This window comes from Arachis hypogaea, chromosome 17 (genome assembly GCF_003086295.3).
Source record: "Arachis hypogaea cultivar Tifrunner chromosome 17, arahy.Tifrunner.gnm2.J5K5, whole genome shotgun sequence".
NCBI classification, from domain to species: domain Eukaryota; kingdom Viridiplantae; phylum Streptophyta; class Magnoliopsida; order Fabales; family Fabaceae; genus Arachis; species Arachis hypogaea.
This window is the reverse complement of record NC_092052.1, coordinates 30,075,923-30,094,034: the sequence shown is the minus strand read 5'-3', so window position 1 is coordinate 30,094,034 and position 18,112 is coordinate 30,075,923. Positions and strand designations below refer to the sequence as shown.

General features: G+C 40.4%; 1 non-coding gene across 1 annotated transcript; it reads left to right on the top strand.

The window, feature by feature from the left end:
* The first annotated feature begins 17,466 nt into the window (after positions 1-17,466).
* Positions 17,467-17,574, top strand: LOC112768113 (small nucleolar RNA R71). The gene has a single exon (XR_003185552.1). It is a non-coding gene; the product is annotated as a small nucleolar RNA R71 (small nucleolar RNA).
* Positions 17,575-18,112: the final 538 nt, after the last annotated feature.

The following is an 18,112-nucleotide window of genomic DNA, read 5'->3' as shown; positions in this document are numbered from 1 at the left end:
AAGCTTGAATTGAATAGAAAAATAGTAGTACTTTGTATTAATTCACGAGGAACAGCAGAGCTCCACACCTTAATCTATGGTGTGTAGAAACTCTACCGTTTGAAAATACATAAGTGATAATGGTCCAGGCATGGCCGAATGGCCAGCCCCCATGAAAGTCTAAGATAGCATAAAACTAATCAAAGATCCCTTACAAAGATAGTAAAAAGTCCTATTTATACTAAACTAGTTACTAGAGTTTACAGAAATGAGTAAATGATGCAGAAATCCACTTCTGGGACCCACTTGGTGTGTGCTTGGGCTGAGCATTGAGCTTTACACATGTAGAGGTCTTTCTTGGAGTTGAACGCCATTTTGTAACCTGTTTCTGGCGTTTAACTCCACTTTGCAACCTGTTTCTGGCGTTTGACTCCAGAACGCAGCATGGAACTGGCGTTCAACGCCAGTTTACATCGTCTATCCTTAATCAAAATATGGACTATTATATATTGCTGGAAAGCTCTGGATGTCTACTTTCTAACGCAATTGAGAGCGCGCCATTTGGAATTTTGTAGCTCCAGAAAATCCACTTTGAGTATAGGGAGGTCAGAATCCAACAGCATCTGCAATCCTTCTCCAACCTCTGAATCTGATTTTTGCTCAAGTCCCTCAATTTCAGCCAGAAAATACCTGAAATCATAGAAAAATACACAAACTCATAGTAAAGTCCAGAAATGTGAATTTTAATTAAAAACTAATAAAAATATACTAAAAACTAACTAAATCATATTGAAAACTATGTAAAAACAATGCCAAAAAGCGTATAAATTATCCGCTCATCACAACACCAAACTTAAATTGTTGCTTGTCCCCTAGCAACTAAAAATCAAATAGGATAAAAAGAAGAGAATATAGTATAGATTCTAAAATATCAATGAAACTTAGCTCTAATCAGATGAGCGGGACTTGTAGCTTTTTGCCTCTTGAATAGTTTTGGCATCTCGCTTTATCCATTGAGGTTCAGAATGATTGGCATCTATAGGAACTTAGAATTCAGATAGTGTTATTGATTCTCCTAGTTCAGTATGTTGATTCTTGAACACAACTATTTTATGAGTCTTGGCCGTGGCCCTAAGCACTTTGTTTTCCAGTATTACCACCGGATACATAAATGCCATAGACACATAACTGGGTGAACCTTTTCAGATTGTGACTCAACTTTACTAAAGTCCCCAATTAGAGGTGTCCAGGGTTCTTAAGCACACTCTCTTTTTTTTTTGCTTTGGACCTTGACTTTAACCGCTCAGTCTCAAGTTTTCACTTGACACATTCACGCCACAAGCACATAGTTAGGGATAACTTGGTTTAGCCGCTTAGGCCATGATTTTATTCCTTTAGGCCCTCCTATCCACTGATGCTCAAAGCCTTAGATCCCTTTTTTTTTATTACCCTTGCCTTTTGATTTTAAGGGCTATTGGCTTTTTGCTCTTGCCTTTTGGTTTAAAGAGCTTTTGGCTTTTTCTGCTTGCTTTTTCTTTTTCTTTCTCTTTTTTTTCGCCATTTTTTTCTGCAAGCTTTTGTATTCACTGCTTTTTCTTGCTTTAAGAATAATTTTTATGATTTTTCAGATTATCAAATAACATGTCTCCTTTTTCCTTATTCTTCAAGAGCCAACATATTTAACATTCATAAACATCAACTTCAAAAGACATATGCACTGTTCAAGCATTCATTCAGAAAACAAAAAGTATTGTAACCACATCAAAATAATTAAACTAGTTTCAAGGATGAATTCGAAGCTATGTACTTCTTGTTCTTTTGTAATTAAAACATTTTTCATTCAAGAGAGGTGATGGATTCATATTCATAACTTTAAGGCATAGACACTTAGACACTAATGATCATGTAATAAGACACAAATATAAATAAACATAAAGCTTAGAAATAAAAAAACAGGAAAATAAATAAGCAAGGAGATTAAGGAATGAGTCCACCTTAGTGAGGGTGGCGTCTTCCTCTTCTTGAAGAACCAATGGTGCTCTTGAACTCCTCTATGTCTCTTCCTTGTCTTTCTTGCTCCTCCCTCATAGCTCTTTGATCTTCTCTAATTTCATGGAGGATGATGGAGTGCTCTTGGTGCTCCACCCTTAGTTGTCCCATGTTGGAACTTAATTCTCCTAGGGAAGTGTTGACTTGTTCCCAATAGATTTGTGGAGGGAAGTGCATCCCTTGAGGCATCTCAGGGATTTCATGGTGAGGAATCTCCTCATGCTCATGTTGAAGTCCATGATCTCTTGTTTGCTCCATCCTTTTCTTAGTGATGGGCTTATCCTCTTCAATGAGGATATCTCCCTCTATGTCAATTCCAACTGAATTGCAGAGGTGGCATATGAGGTGAGGAAAGGCTAACCTTGCCCAAGTGGAGGACTTGTTAGCCACCTTGTAGAGTTCTTGAGGTATAATCTCATGAACTTCCACCTCTTCTCCAATCATGATACTATGAATCATGATGGCCCGGTCTATAGTAACTTCAGACCGGTTACTAGTAGGAATGAGTGAGCGTTGAATGAACTCTAGCCATCCCCTAGCCACTGGTTTGAGGTCAAGCCTTCTTAGTTGAACCGGCTTGCCCCTTGAGTCAATTTTCCATTGAGCTCCTTCCACACATATGTCCATAAGGACTTGGTCCAACCTTTGATCAAAGTTGACCCTTCTTGTGTAGGGGCGTGCGTTTTCTTCCATCATTGGCAAGTTGAACGCTAGCCTTACATTTTTCGGACTGAAATCTAAGTATTTTCCCCGAACCATAGTAAGCCAATGCTTTGGATTTGGGTTCACACTTTGATCATGGTTCCTTGTGATCCATGCGTTTGCATAGAACTCTTGAACCATTAGGATCCCGACTTGTTGAATGGGGTTGCTGAGAACTTCCCAACCTCTTCTTTGAATCTCAAGTCGGATCTCCGGATACTCATTCCTTTTGAGCTTGAAAGGAACCTCAGGGATCACTTTCTTCTTGGCCACAACTTCATAGAAGTGGTCTTGATGGACCTTTGAGATGAATCTCTCCATCTCCCATGACTCAGAGGTGGAAGCAATTGCCTTCCCTTTCCTCTTTCTAGAGGTTTCTCTGGCCTTAGGTGCCATAAATGGTTATGAAAAAACAAAAAGCAATGCTTTTACCACACCAAACTTAAAATGTTTGCTCGTCCCCGAGAAAAAGAAGAAAGAAAGAAGTAGAAGAAGAAGAGAAATGGAGGAGAGGGAGAGAGAGTAGGTTTAGGCCAAGTGGAAGAAGATAGGGTTGTGTTGTGTGAAATAGAAGAAGGAATGAGGGGTTTATATAGAAGTAGGGAGGGGTTTAGGGTTCGGCCATTTAGGGTTGGGTTTGGGAGGGAAAATATTTTGAATTTGAAGGTAGGTGGGGTTTATGGGGAAGAAAAGATGGATGTGAGTGGTGAGAGGGTGATGGGAAAGAGTGATTGAAGTGATTGGTGAAGGGCATTTGGGGAAGAGAGTTATGAAAAGGTGTGAAGAGGAGAGAATAGGGTTAGGTGGGGATCCTGTGGGGTCCACAGATCCTGAGGTGTCAAGGATTTTTTATCCCTGTACCCTTTAGACGTGAAAAACGCCCTATACATGCAATCCTGGCATTTAACGCCAGACTGCTGCCTGTTTCTGGCGTTAAACGCCGCTTCCATGCTCTGTTCTAGCGTTTAACGCCAGGTAGATGCTTGTTTCTGGCGTTAAACGCCAGCTTGGTGCCTGTTTCTGGCGTTAAACGCCAGACAGATGCTTGTTTCTGGCGTTTAAACGCCAGACTGTTCTCCTCCTGGGTGTGCTATTTTTCATTCTATTTTTCATTCTGTTTTTTATTTTTCAGTAGTTTTTGTGACTTCACATGATCATCAACCTAAAGAAAACATAAAATAACAATAGAAAATAAATAAATATAACTAGATAACATTGGGTTGCCTCCCAACAAACGCTTCTTTAATGTCAATAGCTTGACAGTAAGCTCTCATGGAGCCTCACAGATGTTCAGAGAATTGTTGGAACCTCCCAACACCAAACTTAGAGTTTGAATGTGGGGGTTCAACACCAAACTTAGAGTTTGGTTGTGGCCTCCCAACACCAAACTTAGAGTTTGACTGTGGGGGCTTTGGTTGACTCTGCAGTGAGAGAAGCTTTTCATGCTTCCTCTCCATGGTTACAGAAGGAGATCATTGAGTTTTAAACACAAGGTTGTCCTCATTCAGTTGAAGGACTAATTCTCCTCTGTCCACATCAATAACAACTCTTACTGTGGCTAGGAAAGGTCTTCCAAGGATGATGGATTCGTCCTCATCCTTCCTAGTATCCAGGATTATGAAATCAGCAGGGATGTAAAGGCCTTCAACCTTTTCCAACACGTCCTCTACTAGTCCATAAGCCTGTTTTCGTGAGTTGTCTGCCATCTCTAATGAGATTCTGGCAGCTTGCACCTCAAAGATTCTCAGTTTCTCCATTACAGAGAGTGGCATGAGGTTTATCCCTGACCCAAGGTCACATATAGCCTTCTCAAAGGTCATGGTGCCTATGGTACAAGGTATTAAGAACTTTCCAGGATCCTGTTTCTTCTGAGGCAATCTCAGTTGATCCAGATCACTTAGTTCATTGATGAGCAAGGGAGGTTCATCTTCCCAAGTCTCATTACCAAATAATTTGGCATTCAGCTTCATGATTGCACCAAGGTACTTGGCAACTTGCTCTTCAGTAACATTTTCATTCTCTTCAGAAGAAGAATACTCATCAGAGCTCATGAATGGCATAAGGAGGTTCAATGGAATCTCTATGGTCTCTAGATGAGCCTCAGATTCTTTTGGTTCCTCAGAGGAAAACTCCTTATTGATTACTGGACATCCCAGGAGGTCTTCCTCACTAGGATTCATGTCCTCCTCCTCCCTTGTAGGTTCGGCCATGATGATTAAATCAATGGCTTTGCACTCTCTCTTTGGATTCTCTTCTGTATTGCTTGGGAGAGTACTAGGAGGGGTTTCAGTGACTCTTTTACTCAGCTGGCCCACTTGTGCCTCCAAATTTCTAATGGAGGATCTTGTTTCATTCATGAAACATAGAGTGGCCTTAGATAGATCAGAGACTATGTTTGCTAAGCTAGATGGATCCTGCTCAGAACTCTCTGTCTTTTGCTGAGTGGATGATGGAAAAGGCTTGCTATTGCTAAACCTGTTTCTTCCACCATTGTTTAAAGCCTTGTTGAGGCTTTTGTTGATCCTTCCATGAGAAATTTGGATGATTCCTCCATGAGGGATTATAGGTGTTTCCATAGGGTTCACCCATGTAATTCACCTCTGCTATTGCAGGGTTCTCAGGATCATAAGCTTCTTCTTCAGAAGATGCCTTTTTAGTACTGTTGGATGATTCCTTCAATCCATTCAGACTCTGAGAGATCATATTGACTTGCTGAGTCAATATTTTATTCTGAGCTAATATGGCATTCAGAGTATCAATTTCAAGAACTCCCTTCCTCATAGGCGTCCCATTATTCGCAGGATTCCTTTCAGAAGTGTACATGAATTGGTTATTTGCAACCATGTCAATGAGTTCTTGAGCTTCTGCAGGCATTTTCTTTAGGTGAATGGATCCACCTGCAGAATGGTTCAGTGATATCTTTGATAGCTCAGACAGACCATCATAGAATATATCTGATGAGTGGATATTTTATACGCTTTTTGGAGTTAATTTCATATAGTTTTTAGTATGTTTTAGTTAGTTTTTAGTTTATTTTCATTAGTTTTTAGGAAAAATTCATATTTCTAGACTTTACTATGAGTTGTGTGTTTTTCTATAATTTCAGGTATTTTTCTGGCTGAAATTGAAGGAGCTGAGCAAAAATCTGATTCAGGCTGAAAAAGGACTGCTGATGCTGTTGGATTCTGACCTCCCTGCACTCAAAGTGGATTTTATGGAGCTACAGAACTCGAAATGGCGTGCTTCCAATTGCGTTGGAAAGTAGACATTCAGGGCTTTCCAGCAATATATAATAGTCCATACTTTTCTCAAGGATAGACGACGTAAACTGGCGTTCAATGCCAGTTCTCTACCCAATTCTAGCGTCCAGCGCCAGAAAAGGATTAAAAGTTGGAGTTCAACGCCAGAAATGGATCCAAACCTGGCGTTGAACGCACAAAATAGCCTTATGCACGTGAATTACTTAAATCTCAGCCCCAGCACACACCAAGTGGGCCCCAGAAGTGGATCTCTATACCATCTGCTATAGTTTACTCATTTTCTGTAAACCTAGGCTACTAGTTTAGTATTTAAATAGCTTTTAGAGACTTATTTTGTATCTCATGACATTTTAGATCTAAACTTTGTACTCTTTGACGGCATGAGTCTCTAAACTCCATTGTTGGGGTGAGGAGCTCTGCTGTGTCTCAATGAATTAATGCAAGTATTTCTGTTTTCCACTCAAACACGCTTGTTCCTATCTAAGATGTTCATTCGCGCTTAACTGTGATGAAGGTGATGATCCGTGACACTCATCACCTTCCTCAAACCATGAACGTGTGCCTGACAACCACCTCCGTTCTATATCCGATTGAATGAATATCTCTAGATTCCTTAATCAGAATCTTCGTGGTATAAGCTAGAACTGATGGCGGCATTCATGAGAATCCGGAAAGTCTAAACCTTGTCTGTGGTATTCCGAGTAGGATTCTGGGATTGGATGGCTGTGACAAACTTCAAACTCACGAGTGCTGGGCGTAGTGACAGACGCAAAAGGATAGCAGATCCTATTCTGGTATGACTGAGAACCTGCAGATGATTAGCCGTGCGGTGATAGCGCACTTGGAATCTTTTCACTGGAAGGATGGATGGTAGCCATTGACAACGGTGATCCACCTACAAACATCTTGCCATAGGAGGACGTGCGTGCGTGAATCAGAAGACAGAGGAAAGCAGAGATTCAGAAGACAAAGCATCTCCAAAACTCCAACATATTCTCCATTACTGCATAACAAGTAACTTTTAATTCATGCTCTCCTGTTTATTCGCAATTCAACTGATAAACATAATTGACTTCCTGACTAAGATTTACAAGGTAACCATAGATTGCTTCAAACCAACAATCTCCGTGGGATTCGACCCTTACTCACGTAAGGTATTACTTGGACGACCCAATGCACTTGCTGGTTAGTGGTACGAGTTGTGAAAAGTGTAATTCACAATTCGTGCACCAAGTTTTTGGCGCTGTTGCCGGGGATTGTTCGTGTTTGGACAACTAACGGTTTATTTTGTTGCTTAGATTAGGAAAAATTTCTCTTTTTGTTTAGAGTCTCGTATTGTTGTCGTGCTAAAACTTTAGAATCCTTATTTTCTTGTTAAAATCTTTTTCAAAAATAATTTTTCTATTAAATCCTGTGCCAAATTTTAAGTTTGGTGTTTTCTTGTTGATTTCTCTGTGTTTTTCGAAAATTTTAGTTTGGTTTTCTAAAAGTTTTAAGTTTGGTGTTCTTCCTTCGTGTTCTTGTGTTCTTGTGAATCTTCAAAGTGTTCTTGAGTTTTCCTTGTGTCTTGATCTTAAAATTTTTAAGTTTGGTGTTCCTTAGTGTTTTTTTCTTAAAAAAATTTTTCGAAAACAAGGAGCATCAGATCTAAAAATTTTAAATCTTGTGCTATCTTATTGTTTTCTCTCTCTTCTTTAAATTCAAAAATATCTTTTCTCTCTGTTTTAAAAGCAAATTTTCGAAATCTATTTCTAAAATTCAGATTTTTTATTTCAAAAATTTAAAACCTTTTTCAAAAATCATCATATCTTTTTCAAAACTTCCTAACCACTTTCTCTCTCCTCAGTTTTTCGAAAATTTTCACTCATTTTTATTTATTTTAATTTGATTTATTTTGTTTTCGAAATAAATAAATAATTAAATAAATAAAAATATTTTTTCTATTTTACATCATCTCCCTTTCTCCATCATGGACCTAAGTGGAAATGAGCAGTCCAGGAGGACTCTGGGGTCATATTCTAACCCCTCCACTGCTTCATATGGGAGTAGCATCTGCATACCCTCCATTGGAGTCAGTAGCTTTGAGTTGAATCCTCAACTCATTATCATGGTGCAGCAAAATTGTCAGTATTCCGGTCTTCCACAGGAAGAACCTACAGAGTTTCTGGCACAGTTTTTACAAATTGCTGACACAGTACATGATAAGGAAATAGATCAGGATGTCTACAGACTATTACTGTTTCCATTTGCTGTGAAAGATCAAGCTAAGAGGTGGTTAAATAACCAACCTAAGGCCAGCATAAGGACATGGAAACAGCTGACAGAAAAATTCCTGAATCAATACTTTCCCCCAAAACGGATGACACAGCTAAGGCTGGACATCCAAGGCTTTAAACAAGGAGAGAGTGAATCTCTTTATGATACCTGGGAGAGATACAGAGAGATGCTACGAAAATGGCCCTCTGAAATGTTTTCAGAGTGGGTTTAGTTAGACATCTTCTATTATGGACTTGCAGAAGGAGCTCAGATGTCTCTTGATTACTCAGCTGGTGGATCTATCCACATGAGAAAGACAATTGAAGAGGCTCAAGAGCTCATTGATACAGTTGCCAGGAATCAGCATCTGTACCTAAGCAGTGACCCTTCTATGAAAGAAGAGGTTAAAACAGCAACTGCTGAACTCAATCCTGTAAAACAAGCTGCTGAATTCAATCAGCAATTGGACTTTCTAACAAAGCAGTTAGCCGAATTCAAAGATAGACTACAAGAGACAAGGATGGCTAATATACATATGGACGAACAGTTTAAGCAAACAAAGCAGCAGCTGTCAAGGCAAATAGCAGAAGAATGCCAAGCAGTTCAACTAAGAAGTGGGAAAATATTAAATACCCCACCTCAAGGCAGCAAAAAGCTAAGAAATGAGCAAACCACCCAAAATTCACCTGAGGACAGTAAGAGCCCAGGGAAAAGTAATTCTGGAACTAAAACGCCAGAAAATTGGTGGAAGGCTGGCGCTGAACGCCCAGACCATGCTCAGGACTGGCGTTCAACGCCAGAAACAAGGCAGGATTAGCGTTCAACGCCAGAAATGGGCAAGGATCTGGCGTTGAATGCCCAAAATGGGCAAGATCTGGCGCTGAACGCTCAAAATGGGCACAATTCTGGCGTTCAAACGCCAGGAGCAGACAAGAAGCTGGCGTCCAGTTTCACTCCAGCTTCTAACTCTGGCACTCAATTGCCAGTGAGGGATCAGACACACACAAATGCTGATAACAACCCCTCTAAAAAGGCTTCTTCAACCACTTCTGTAGGCAATAAACCTACAGCAACTAAGGTTGAAGAATATAAAGCCAAGATACCTTATCCTCAAAAACTCCGGAAAGAGGAGCAGGATAAGCAATTTGCTCGCTTCGTAGATTACCTCAGGACTTTTGAAATAAAGATTTCAATTGCAGAAGCACTTGAGCAAATACCTTCTTATGCCAAGTTCATGAAAGAGATCTTGAGTCATAAAAAGGATTGGAGAGAAACAGAAAGAGTTCTCCTCACTGAAGAATGCAGTGCAGTCATTCTGAAAAGCTTTCCTGAGAAGCTCAAAGATCCTGGGAGTTTTCTGATACCATGCATATTAGAAGGTCAATGCACCAAGACAGCTTTATGCGATCTTGGGGCAAGCATCAACCTAATACCTGCATCCACTATCAGAAAGCTTGGCTTAACTGAAGAAGTTAAACCAACCAGGATATGTCTCCAACTTGCTGATGGTTCTACTAAATACCCATCAGGCGTGATTGAAGACATGATTGTCAGAGTTGGGCCCTTCGCCTTTCCCACTGACTTTGTTGTGCTGGAAATGGAGGAGCACAAGAGTGCTACTCTCATTCTAGGAAGACCCTTCCTAGCAACTGGACGATCCCTCATTGACGTCCAACAGGGGGAAATAACCCTGAGAGTCAATGATGATGAGTTCAAGTTGAATGCTGTTAAAGCCATGCAGCATCCTGACACATCAAAAGACTGCATGAAAGTTGATCTTATTGACTCCTTGGTAGAAGAGATCAACATGGCTGAGAGTCTCGAATCAGAGTTGGAAAACATCTTTAAAGATGTTCAGCCTGATTTAGAGGATTCAGAGGACATGAAAGAGCCTCTGAAATCTCTTCTGGAAGAAGAAAAACCCCCTAAACCCGAGCTCAAGCCATTACCACCATCCTTGAAATATGCATTTCTGGGAGAAGGTGACACTTTTCCAGTGATCATAAGCTCTGCCTTAAATTCACAGGAGGAGGAAGCACTTATTCAAGTGCTAATGACACACAAGACAGCTCTTGGATGGTCCATAGGTGACCTTAAGGGCATAAGCCCAGCTAGATGCATGCACAAAATCTTATTGGAGGATAATGCCAAACCAGTGGTTCAACCACAGAGGCGGCTAAATCCAGCCATGAAAGAAGTGGTGCAGAAAGAGGTCACCAAATTACTAGAGGCTGGGATTATTTATCCTATTTCTGATAGCCCCTGGGTAAGCCCTGTCCAAGTCGTCCCAAAAAAGGGAGGCATGACAGTGATTCATAATGAAAAAAATGAACTGGTTCCTACAAGAACAGTTACAGGGTGGCGCATGTGTATTGACTACAGAAGGCTCAATACAGCCACCAGAAAGGATCATTTTCCTTTACCATTCATAGACCAGATGCTAGAAAGACTAGCAGGTCATGATTATTACTGCTTTTTGGATGGCTACTCAGGCTATAACCAGATTGCAGTAGATCCTCAGGATCAAGAGAAAACAGCATTCACATGTCCATCTGGAGTGTTTGCTTATAGAAGGATGCCATTTGGGTTGTGTAATGCGCCTGCAACCTTCCAGAGATGCATGCTCTCTATTTTCTCCGATATGGTGGAAAAATTTCTGGAAGTCTTCATGGATGACTTCTCAGTATATGGAGACTCATTCAACTCCTGTCTTGATCACCTGAAACTTGTTCTGAAAAGATGCCAAGAAACCAACCTAGTTTTAAACTGGGAAAAATGTCACTTCATGGTGACTGAAGGGATTGTTCTTGGGCATAAAATTTCAAACAAGGGAATAGAGGTGGATCAAGCAAAAATAGAGGTAATTGAAAAATTACCACCACCTGCCAATGTTAAGGCAATCAGAAGCTTTCTGGGGCACGCAGGATTCTATAGGAGGTTTATAAAGGATTTTTCAAAAATCGCAAAACCTCTAAGCAATCTGCTAGCTGCTGATACGCCATTTGTGTTTGACACAGAGTGCCTGCAGGCGTTTGAAACGCTGAAAGCTAAGCTGGTCACAGCACCAGTTATTTCTGCACCAGACTGGACAATACCATTTGAGCTAATGTGTGATGCCAGTGATCACGCCATTGGTGCAGTGTTGGGACAGAGGCATGACAAGCTTCTGCACGTCATTTATTACGCTAGTCGCGTTCTAAATGATGCCCAGAAAAATTACACAACCACAGAAAAAGAATTACTTGCAGTGGTTTACGCCATTGACAAGTTCAGATCATACCTAGTAGGATCAAAAGTGATTGTGTATACTGATCATGATGCTCTTAAATATCTACTCACAAAGCAGGATTCAAAACCCAGGCTCATCAGATGGGTGTTGCTTCTGCAAGAGTTTGATATAGAAATAAGAGACAGAAAAGGGACATAAAACCAAGTGGCTGATCATCTGTCCCAGATAGAGCCAGTAGAAGGGACGCCCCTCCCCTCTCTTGAGATCTCTGAGACTTTTCCGGATGAGCATTTATTTGCCATTCAGGAAACACCATGGTTTGCCGATATTGCAAACTATAAGGCTGCAAGGTTCATACCCAAGGAGTACAACAGGATACAAAAGAAGAAATTAATTACTGATGCAAAGTACTACTTGTGGGATGAACCCTATCTCTTTAAGAGATGTGCAGACGGAATAATCCGTAGGTGTGTGCCCAGAGAAGAGGCACAGAGGATCCTATGGCATTGCCATGGATCTCAATATGGAGGCCATTTCGGAGGTGAGCGAACAGCCACCAAGGTCCTCCAATGTGGCTTCTATTGGCCCACACTCTATAAAGATTCCCGAGAGTTTGTACGTAACTGTGACAGTTGCCAAAGAGCTGGTAATCTGCCTCATGGTTACGCCATGCCTCAACAAGGAATCTTGGAAATTGAGTTGTTTGACATATGGGGAATTGACTTCATGGGACCTTTCCCACCATCATACTCAAACACTTATATTCTGGTGGCAGTTGACTATGTATCAAAATGGGTTGAAGCCATTGCCATACCCACCAATGATACTAAGACAGTGTTGAAGTTCCTCCAGAAACATATCTTTAGCAGGTTTGGTGTCCCTAGAGTACTAATCAGTGATGGGGGCACTCACTTCTGCAATAAACAGCTTTACTCTGCCATGGTTCGGTATGGAATTCGCCACAAGGTAGCTACTCCATATCATCCACAAACTAATGGGCAAGCTGAAGTCTCTAACAGAGAATTAAAGAGAATCCTAGAATGGACAGTAAGTACCCGTAGAAATAATTGGGCACGGAGCTTGGATGATGCTCTGTGGGCTTACAGAACAGCATTCAAGACCCCTATAGGGACCTCTCCATACCAACTCGTGTATGGTAAGGCATGTCACCTGCCCGTGGAACTAGAACATAAAGCCTACTGGGCAACCAGATTCCTAAACTTTGATGCCAAATTAGCAGGAGAAAAATGATTGCTCCAGCTAAATGAGCTAGAGGAATTCAGATTCACAGCTTTCAAAAATGCCAAGCTTTATAACGAGAAATAAAAAAAGTGGCATGACAGAAAGCTGTCATCTAGAATCTTTGAACCAGGACAGAAGGTTCTGTTGTTTAACTCTAGACTCAGGCTATTCCCCGGGAAACTGAAATCCCGGTGGAGGGGACCATACGTGATTACAAGTGTATCACCATATGGTTATGTGGAGCTTCAAGATATTGATTCTGATAAGAAGTTCATTGTCAATGGACAGAGAATCAAGCATTATCTTAAAGGCAACATTGAGCAAGAATGCTCAAGGCTGAAGCTAGATTAAAAGCTCAGCAAGGTCCAGCTAAAGACAATAAAGAAGCGCTTGCTGGGAGGCAACCCAGCCATGGGGCAACAATCCTCTAAGCATTTTGCACTATTTTTATTTTTATTTTTATTTGTTTATATAAAGTTCACTGACACTAAGGTGAGGAATCATTTACAGAAGACCTCGGCACACAAAACAGAGAAAAAGGAGCTCACTAGCAAGAAAACGCCAGTAATGGCAGCAGTTGGGTGTTGAACGCCCAGGAGAGCAGCAATTGGGCGCTGAACGCCCAAAACAGGCAGTGTTTGGGCGTTCAAACGCCAGGATGGCAGGGAGGAGACAAAACTCATTTTTATTCAATCTTTTTCATTCTAAATCTTGATTTTCATACTTCAATACATGATTTCTTGCATAAACATGTTAAGAACCTTGATTTCTAAATTCCATAATTTCTAAAAACCCTACCCTAAAAATATCAAATGTATTTTAATCCATAAGCACCAGGCCTCTTTGCAAATTCAATCCAACTCTTTTCAAAATTTCTTTTTTACAAATCTATCTTTTCAACTCATCAATATCTTTTTTAAAACCTCCACTTTATCTGTTTCAAAATCTAAATCTATCTTTTTCAAAAATCTTTCATATCCTCTCAATTTTAAACTATATCTTCTCTTATCATATCTTCTATCTTATCTTTTCCAAATAAATCTTTTTATCATATCTTTATCTCTTCTTTTTCGAAAACCCACCCTCCCCCTATAAATTTGAGTTCGGCCTCCCTCCTCTCCCATCAACAATTGCACCTAGCTCTCCTTCTATCCCTCTCCTTTCTTTTCTTTTGCTTGAGGACAAGCAAACCTCTAAGTTTGGTGTGTTTATCCGCGATCACTAAGATCATGGCCCCCAAAGGAAAACAACCCACTCCAAGAGGCAAGAAAGAGAGCGTTCCAAAACCACTTTGGAATCAAGGGAAGTTCTTATCTAAAGAACATTCAGACCATTATAACAAAATAATGGGTCTGAGATCAGTGATCCCGGAAGTTAGATTCAATCTGAAAGAAGATGAATATCCGGAGATCCAGGAGCAAATTCGAATCAGGAACTGGGAAGTCCTAGCTAATCCTGAAACGAAGGTGGGAAGGAATATGATCCAGGAGTTCTATGCTAATATGTGGCAGACTGACAAGCAAAAACTATCTGGAACTGCTTTCTATGAATATCAGACCATGGTCAGAGGAAAGATTGTTCATACCACCCCTGACAAGATCAGAGAGATCTTAAAGTTACCTCAGCTGAAAGATGATCCAGATTCCTTCAACAGAAGAATGATGGGAAAGGAAGTGGAAGTTCATCAGCTGATCTCAGCTGAACTCTACAAAATTGCTAACAAAAATTCTAAGGAGGCCAGGTTGGCTTATCCAAGCGTGATATCGCTGCTCTGCAAGGATGCTGGAGTAAGGATGGGAATAACTGAGTACATCTTAGTTGAGAAACCAATCACCAAGGCATCAATGGAAAAACAACAAGCGCAGGAGGATCCCACCAAGAAGAAAACACAGGAATTTCTCCCAGAAATCCCTCAATCTGAATACTGGGAGTATCTTGAGACGTCTGTCACCAAGATCCGGGAAGCTATGGAGCAAATAATAAAAGAACAGAAGGAACACAGTCAAATTCTTACCTATATGTTTAAAGAACAAGAGGAGCAAGGGCGTGACTTAAGGGACTTGAAGCACCAAAAGTTATCTCTTGCAGGACCGAGCACTCCAAGGATCAGAGGAACCCCTATTCCCCCAGAATAAAGGTTGTTAAATTCCAATTTCTGCTTTAAATCTGTGATAGTGTCATTAGAAAAGTTCACCTTAGGAGTCATATAGTAGTAATTAGTATCTAATTTGATCTTATCTCCAATTAAGCTATAGTTTATTTTTCTCATCATCAACAAACATGAATAGAATAGTAGATCTTTTGAAAAAGAGGCAATAAAATTTCGAGTTTTAATAAGAGAAATTCTAATTAGTTACATGTGGTGGCAATACTTTCTGTCTTCTGAATGAATGCTTGAACAGTGCATATGTCTTTTGAATTTGTTGCTTAAAACTGTTAAATATGTTGGCTCTTGAAAGAATGATGAACATGAGACATGTTATTGATAATCTGAAAAATCATAAAAATGATTCTTGAAGCAAGAAAAAGCAGCAAAAAAAAAAAAGAGCAGAAAAAGCCAATAGCCCTTAAAACCAAAAGGCAAGGGTAATAAAAAGGATCCCAAGGATTTGAGCATCAGTGGATAGGAGGGCCTAAGGGAATAAAATCCTGGCCTAAGCGGCTAAACCAAGCTGTCCCTAACCATGTACTTGTGGCGTGAATGTGTCAAGTGAAAACTTGAGACTGAACGGTTAAAGTCAAGGTCCAAAGCAGAAAGAATAGTGTGCTTAAGAACTCTGGACACCTCTAATTGGGGACTTTAGCAAAGCTGAGTCACAATCCAAAGGGTTCACCCAATGTGTCTGTGGCATTCATGTATCCAGTGGTAATACTGGAAAACAAAGTGCTTAGGGCCACGGCCAAGACTCATGAAATAGCTATGTTCAAGAATAATCATACTGAAATAGGAGAATCAATAACACTATCTGAATTCTAAGTTCTTATAGACGCCAATCACTCTGAGCTTCAATGGATAAAGTGAGATGCCAAAACTGTTCGGAAGCAAAAAGCTGCTAGTCCCGCTCATCTAATTAGAATCTGAGCTTCACTAAAAAAAACTCTGAGATATTATTGCTTCTCAACCTATTAGTCTTCAATTTTATTTGTCTAGTTGCTTGAGGACAAGCAACAGTTTAAGTTTGGTGTTGTGATGAGCGGATATTTTATATGCTTTTTGGAGTTAATTTCATATAGTTTTTAGCATGTTTTAGTTAGTTTTTAGTTTATTTTCATTAGTTTTTAAGAAAAATTCATATTTCTGGACTTTACTATGAGTTGTGTGTTTTTCTGTAATTTCAGGTATTTTTCTGGCTGAAATTGAAGGAGCTGAGCAAAAATCTGATTCAGGCTGAAAAAGGACTACTGGTGCTGTTGGATTCTGACCTCTCTGCACTCAAAGTGGATTTTCTGGAGCTACAGAACTCGAAATGGCGTTCTTCCAATTGCGTTGGAAATTAGACATCCAGGGCTTTCCAGAAATATATAATAGTCCATACTTTACTCAAGGATAGATGACGTAAACTGGCGTTCAACGCCAGTTCTCTGCCCAATTCTGGCGTCCAGCGCCAGAAAAGGATTAAAAGTTGGAGTTCAACGCCAGAAATGGATCCAAACCTGGCGTTGAACGCCCAAAATGGCCTTATGCACGTGAATTACTTAAATCTCAGCCCCAGCACACACCAAGTGGGCCCCAGAAGTGGATCTCTATACCATCTGCTATAGTTTACTCATTTTCTGTAAACCTAGGCTACTAGTTTAGTATTTAAACAGCTTTTAGAGACTTATTTTGTATCTCATGACATTTTAGATCTAAACTTTGTACTCTTTGACGGCATGAGTCTCTAAACTCCATTGTTGGGGGTGAGGAGCTCTGCTGTGTCTCAATGAATTAATGCAAGTATTTCTGTTTTCCACTCAAACACGCTTGTTCCTATCTAAGATGTTCATTCGCGCTTAACTGTGATGAAGGTGATGATCCGTGACACTCATCACCTTCCTTAAACCATGAACGTGTGCCTGACAACCACCTCCGTTCTATATCCGATTGAATGAATATCTCTAGATTCCTTAATCAGAATCTTCGTGGTATAAGCTAGAACTGATGGCGGCATTCATGAGAATCCGGAAAGTCTAAACCTTGTCTGTGGTATTCCGAGTAGGATTCTGGGATTGGATGGCTGTGACGAACTTCAAACTCACGAGTGCTGGGCGTAGTGACAGACGCAAAAGGATAGCAGATCCTATTCCGGTATGACTGAGAACCTGCAGATGATTAGCCGTGCGGTGATAGCGCACTTGGAATCTTTTCACTGGAAGGATGGATGGTAGCCATTGACAACGGTGATCCACCTACAAACAGCTTGCCATAGGAGGACGTGCGTGCGTGAATCAGAAGACAGAGGAAAGCAGAGATTCAGAAGACAAAGCATCTCCAAAACTCCAACATATTCTCAATTACTGCATAACAAGTAACTTTTAATTCATGCTCTCCTGTTTATTCGCAATTCAACTGATAAACATAATTGACTTCCTGACTAAGATTTACAAGGTAACCATAGATTGCTTCAAACCAACAATCTCCGTGGGATTCGACCCTTACTCACGTAAGGTATTACTTGGACGACCCAGTGCACTTGCTGGTTAGTGGTACGAGTTGTGAAAAGTGTAATTCACAATTCGTGCACCAATATCCAAGATGGTCCATTCTGAAAGCATGTCAGAAGGACACTTTTTGGTCAGTTCCTTGTATCTCTCCCAAGATTCATAGAGGGATTTACCTTCCTTCTGTCTGAAGGTTTGAACATCCACTCTAAGCTTACTAAGCTTTTGAGAAGGAAAGAACTTGGCTAAGAAAGCCGTGACCAACTTATCCCAAGAGTTAAGGCTATCTTTAGGTTGAGAGTCCAACCATACTCTAGCTCTGTCTCTTACAGCAAACGGGAAAAGCATAAGCCTGTAGACCTCAGGATCAACTCCATTGATCTTAACAGTATCACAGATCTGCAAGAATTCAGTTAAGAACTGAAAAGGATCTTCTGATGGAAGTCCATGAAACTTGCAATTCTGTTGTATCAGAGAAACTAATTGAGGTTTAAGCTCAAAATTGTTTGCTCCAATGGCAGGGATTGAGATGCTTCTTCCATGTAAATTGGAATTTGGTGCAGTAAAGTCACCAAGCATCTTCCTTGCATTGTTATTATTTTCGGCCATGCTTCCTTCTTTTTCAAAAATTTCTGTCAGATTTTCTCCAGAGAGTTGTGCTTTGGCTTCCCTTAGCTTCCTCTTCAGAGTCCTTTCAGGTTCAGGATCAGCTTCAACAAGAATATTCTTATCCTTTTTCCTGCTCATGTGAAAA